This window comes from Electrophorus electricus, chromosome 15, assembly GCF_041902795.1.
Source record: "Electrophorus electricus isolate QZ-2024a chromosome 15, ASM4190279v1, whole genome shotgun sequence".
In the NCBI taxonomy this organism is placed as follows: domain Eukaryota; kingdom Metazoa; phylum Chordata; class Actinopteri; order Gymnotiformes; family Gymnotidae; genus Electrophorus; species Electrophorus electricus.
The window spans coordinates 16,654,214-16,660,954 of record NC_137511.1 but is presented as its reverse complement, the minus strand read 5'-3'; positions in this window follow the sequence as shown (position 1 = coordinate 16,660,954).

Genomic DNA, 6,741 nt, shown 5'->3' with positions numbered 1-6,741 from the left:
AAACATGTACTCGTCCATCTTCCCACTGATGATCCCCATGTTGTAGGTAGTGGTGCGAAAGTTCAGAGCTTTGTGGATGGTTCTGTCCCCCCACAGTTTCTGGTTGGGAATCATCTTGATGAAGGCTCTTGGGATTGTACCATCCACCAGTTTCCCAATAAACCCTACTACCACTTCTGTAAACTTATTGACAGCATCAGTGCTGTGCCAGAACATGTCCTAGTCTGCTTCATCCACGGCATCCTGCAGAGCAGCCACTGATTGGTTTGTCCAGTGTGCGACCTCCCTCTGAATCGGAATTTCCCATTTCAGCCTTTGTTTATATTTTGGTATTAGGGAGTCGGCTGACTTACCAAATGGTGATGAACTTGTGCCTTATAACTGTCTTTGTATGGGGTGTAACAGTGGTCTAGTATCCTATTGTCCCTGGTGAGGCAGGTTATGTGCTGATAAAAGTTGGGCACTGCATGCTTGAGGTTAGCGTGGTTAAAATCCCCAACCACAATAAGTGAAGTGTCCTGGGGATGTAACTGAAACTGTGTGAGAGCCTCATGGAGTTCACACAGTGCAATGCCCATGTTAGCCTGAGGTGGAATGTACACAGTATTGACGATGACTGAAGTGATCTCACAAGGAAGGTAAAAAGAACGAAAGTTGAGAGCAAGCAGCTCCAGGTTGGGTGAACAAGAGCAGGCAAGAGTAACAACATTAGCATTGTCACACCAGCCATTGTTTACTGTCATGTACACCCCAGCCCTTTAGACTTCCCCAATTCTACCGTTCTATCCATGCAGCGTACTGAGAAGAACTTGGCTGGCTGGATGGCATGGCTTGATACCGCTGGGTTCAGCCATAACTCGGAGAGGCAGAGGAGGTAGCAGTCCCGAATGTACTTCTAGAACTTTATCCTGACCCAGAGGTCGTCGAGCTTGTTATCCAGATATTGGACATTGGCTAGCAGGATGCTAAGTAAGGGAACTCGGTGTGCCTGAGCCCTCAGCCTGTTCCTGATGCCGGCTCGCTTTCCTTGAGGCCATTTCCTTATGTCACATTCTTTGTTCTTCAGGATCTCACTTGGCCAACTTAAGTCTAAGATTAGAACCGGTTTATTGTGAGTATTTTGTAACCCAATAGAAACAAGAATGTTTCTATCATAAGAAATGTGTATCACGGTAAAAAGAAAAGTACTTTAAAAGATAAGAAACTTGGCAGTGGTGAGGTTTAAACTGGCAACCTTCTGAGTAAACGTCAAGCAGTTTTACCACTGAGCTATCACTGCCCTAGCACTACAGCTACCAAAACTGTACAGTTCTGAGAAACAATTGAACTGTTCTTAAAAGTAAAGACGTCAGGTTGTCACATATCCAAAACCATTTGAAAGACAATAACTTGATTTAATCTAGGAAATCATACCAACTGACATTCTCATATGCAGACTAACCTCTTTGTAGGTGGCATACAACAAACTTCATAGGGGCACCCACAAGTGTGCTAGCCAAACATATGTCCAGCTAACATCCTCATATGTAGGCATATCTCTGTAGATGGCAGACAGCAAGGTTCTAAGGAACACTCACAAGTGTGTTAGCCACTGTAAAATGGATAAGTGAAACATTTTAGTGTTGAAAGAATGATATCTAGTGCCATTGAATGCTTGTAAAATTTAATACTGACATTATCACTCTCTTGGGAAGCTTGTCCCCCCCCCCCCCCCCCATTCTAGGTTTGGGGTTGGCATTACAGATGCAATTGCACCATTCTTAAAAATAGGTTTGTCAGGTCGTCACACAGCCAAAACCATTTGAAAGACAAACATTTGAATGAAATTGTGGAATCATACCAATGTCCAGCTGACATCTTCATATGTAGGCCAACCTCTCTGTAGGCGTCTGAATTAAAAATTGACTGGAATTTAGATTTTTGTCAAATTGTTCATGTTTTGTGGTAAGACTACAAAAACTGTTATTTGAGATGCCTTTTCTTTGCATTGCTTTTTTACTTCCTATTCATTCAGTGTTAATTTATTCAATTTCAGGCTCTTTTTGGCCTGTCCATACAAAATGGAAATATGCCATGACATTTGTTGCTGGAGAACATATTTGAAGACAAATCCTAGTTTATTGATATAAAGCATTGATTGATTGGCTAGTGTTAATTACAGATTTTCCTTTATAATATCAAATAGCCGATATATATCTTATATGTTGTCCATAGTCACCAATCTCTTTGAAAATAGGTTAATCACAGCAAGGGAACATTTTTACTTTATTTTTATTTGTGAAGAAAAAATTAGGAAATTAGCTTCTCTAACAATCTACTTCTGATATTTTTATATTTTAATATACCAATATAATATTAATTGATATCTTCTGATATAATAACAGATCATTGATTTCCCATGGCAATCATGATACAACACTCAATCAGGACATCCTTTTATAATGTTATTGTAAATGAGGAAGTATAAACTGGAAAACGTCTCTCATTCATATACACACTCTCTTTCATTTTACCTGAGATTAAATGGTGAACACACACACACACACACACACACACACACACACACACACACACACACACACACACACACACACACACACAATAACTTCAGGAGTAGCTAATTGCCAACATAAACAAAACCCACACTACCAAAAGAAACATCACCCCCCCTACACACACACACACAATAACTTCAGGAGTGGCTAATTGCCAACATAAACAAAACCCACACTACCTACCACACACACACACACACACACACACACACACACACAAAGAGCTGACATGGAGAGTATGGGGACACATGATTAGAAGAAAAGGGCTAGGATAAATGAAGGCAAACAGGCGAAGCAGTCTATAACAGATTAGGAAATACTCGTGGCTAAGAAGCACAAAGGCTAGGATAAACACACACAGAGTAAGATCACTTTTGTAGATGTTTCAAGGTTGGAAGATTTCATTACCACACTTATCATTAAAAAGTTGTAATGAGATCTGAGTAAACAGGAATTAAGGATTATTTTGGTGGCTATGAATCAGGCTTGAAAAGTAGGCTGTCCTCGCCATGCTGGTCTGTGTGTTGAGGCGAGTTTGCAGATTTTTAAAAATGTAGTGGTGGGCAGTGAGTTTAGTCTCACTCTATTTTCATTCTGCTTTCCTGCAGTCTCTCTGTAACCTAATTAATGAGGTTGAATTTTCAATGATTCATAATGTTATGCCTCTGGTTGGTTGTTAGAGGTGTTATGTTATTAATAGATCAGGTTTTAAAATAAAGCTGTTCACCAGACTGAAACGAGTTAAGGCCTCAATAGGAGGGAGTGATCTTAAAAACATTAGAAAAACATGTCTATTACCGAATCATCTGTAAAGTACCATTCTGTAACAGTTTTTGTAGTACTTTTTAAAACTGGTGAGCAGTTTTACATGAGAGGTGACTTACACAGGACTTACCTGTGAGGTACATGGGGCGTACAAGCACATCCGGTGCCATCACCAACGGGTGACCACAAAGAATGTGAGCTGCACCATGCGTGATGTGACTTCCAAGGCACACAGCTGCACGCAGTGCTCCAATTCTTTCCGTACGATACAGGGTTTCAAGAACCACGGCTGCTTCAGGCAGGGCGACCAGCTGTACCTGTGCCCTGACTGCGGCAACAGTCTGAAGCAGCACCAGTGGATACACATGAGCGTGAAACCCTACACATACTCATTGTACGAGGAGACTTTTGTGTACTCAGGCCAACTGAACATTCACGTGCGCACACACATGGGCAAAAAGCCTTTCCTTTGCACTGAGTGCGGCAAGAGCTTCAGGCAGTTGGGCGACCTGAGGAGACATGAGCAGAAGCACTCGGGCAAATCCTTTTAAGTGCTGCATTGGTCTGTTATTGGAACAGGCGTAATTGGTCATACATTTACAGAGTGAAACAGCTGAGTATACTTCTGTTGTTCTGTTTGAATGATTGTCACTATCAGTCATTTATTGATGCAGCTATGCATACATGGTTTGAAATATGCAGAATCTATGGCAGATTTAAAGAACAAAAGTAAATTTATTTATTAAGAATATTGCTCCCAGAGTATAATTTACTGACAGATCTTGAAGATAATTTATAAGTATGATACAATAAATACAGGAAACAATAAAATACATATAACTGTGTTTAACATGGTAAATATGGCCCCATTTTTGTGTGGGACTGATTACATATTGCATGATGAATTTAACAGCATGATCAAACAAGTAGTAAAATCTGTAGACTTGCCCCTATTTTAATAACCAGATATTCAAATGTGCTTTTGTTGTAAAGGCTTTGTTAGCTGAAGACCTCACATTACAAACCACAGCATTTAACACACAATGCCTGTTTGATTGCTCACAGGACCATAAATAGTGCTCTTTTGGATCTTACAATTGTGTCACCAATTGTTGCACAGTACCAGAATGGGAAACTGTGGTGTAGCATGGTTTCTAACACATCCGTCCTCTCACTCTTTAGACGGTGGTGTAACGTAGTACTGTGGACTTCCTGATGAGGAGGAGTAGGTGTGAATGTAGCAGTCCCAAACAGATTGAGATGTATTCATCCAGTTTAAAAAGTTCACCACACTCCCAAAAGATGTTAAAACAAGTCATTTATGAAGCTGATTTTGATCATGAGAGCTTCACATCTGCAGCTCTTCTGCTCATTTAATGCAGCCTACATTGACATGTGCTATGTAGCCTTTGAATTACAGCCAAAATAGGTTATCTTAGAAGAGCCTCGTGTTATGATTTGCCTTATGGTATATATGTTAGTTTGTAACCTCTCCTCCAACTGAGATATTTTTTTTTTATCTCTGTGGTGTGTCTATTTTTGCCCAGTAGTGTTTCTTAACTACTAAGCTGCATCCTAAATGAAATTTATTTATTGTACATGAGTTGAGTTGGTTTGATTTATGAAGTTATATTTTTTGCATGTTGCATTCTGCAAAATTGCAATGTCTAGCTATAACTTTTACTTATGATTTCACTTTAGACTCTAAGGACCGGCTAACTGCACAGTGAAACAGTGAAACAGCTGAGTATACTTCTGTTGTTCTGTTTGAATGATTGTCACTATCAGTCATTTATTGATGCAGCTCCCAGGTAATGCATACATGGTTTGAAATATGCAGAATCTATGGCAGATTTAAAGAACAATAGTAAATTTATTTATTAAGAATATTGCTCCCACAGTATAATTTACTTACAGATCTTGAAGATAATTTATAAGTATGATACAATAAATACAGGAAACAATAAAATACATATAACTGTGTTTACCATGGTAATCTGAGCACTAGAGGCTGTGACCCCTGAGCTGGGAGAGTGGCTCCAGTAGATTGCAAGAATAACAACCGAGATTTCTGTCCAGAGTGCATTGCTGAGAACAGCTAGTTTACTATGCAGGACTCTCATCCTTCCAGGCCTCTGGTAGAGGGCCAGATCTTAAAGGAAAAAGGCCGCTGAAGGGAGATTGGGGATCATTTTTAGAATACTGTAGAATACTGTAGCAGATGCTCTTATCCAGAGCGACTTACAAAAGTGCTTTGTCATTTACTCATAGAATATCCTAATATATATATATATATATATATATATATATATATATATATATATATATATATATATATATATATATATATATATATATATATATACACACACATATGTAGATGTAGAGATGTTCATAACTGCAGTTAAGTACACAAAGTTTATTTTGGACATTGACCCTTCACTTTTCTGTGTAAGCAAAGTGCATAACTTCTGTTTGAAACTTCCCTTTTCTGTGGAAATCTTGTGTACGTCATTGCAATTATATATATATATATATATATATATATATATATATATATATATATATATATATATATATATATATATATATAAATAAAACAAATAATGTATATATATATATATATATAGATATATATATATATATATATATATATATATATATATATATATATATATATATATATATATATATAACAAATAATGTTTCTACATCATGTACTAAAGGTTAGAAGTGCAAAACTCCAGGAACTGATGAAAATCATCAGCAGAACTAATACACGTTAAATGTGTTTGGCACATTTTAGATGTGACCATAAAATTATAGAATGAAAACATATAAGTGTGTGTGGTGACTTAGGCACTTGTAAAGCTATTGTACTCTTAGCGCTATTATTCTTCCTGTCATTCGGTCTTTTGACTGATATGTTGCATCAGTTTAAGAAACTGTAATACATTTTGAAGTAATGTTCTCTAAAGTGCCAGCTCCCAGATATGTCCTGTTAGCACTAGGGGTTGAGTCCCTATCTGGGTGGAGTTTCCATGTTCTCCTGTGTATGTGTGGGTTTCCTCCTCTGTCTCCGTTTTCCTCAAAAACATTAGATTAGGTCAATCGGATACTCTAAATTGTCTTTCTATGAATGTGTATAAATGACTGTATGTCTGTATGCCCAGTGGTGGATGGTGCTCTGTTCTGGGTGTTGTCCTCCCTAACCTTCCCTATGCCCAGTGCAGTACCCCAGGGTGCTGTGGTTTCCAGCTCAGAGTACACTGTGTGTGATTGGCTGCTGTATCTCACAGGTATGTGTGTGTGTACTGATTGGATCTAAAGGCTGAGTGCTAACTGTAAACCATCCTTGGGTTTGGGAAAGGTGCTATATAAATGTAACTAACAACTAAAGATTGTAGGGGATCACAATCAT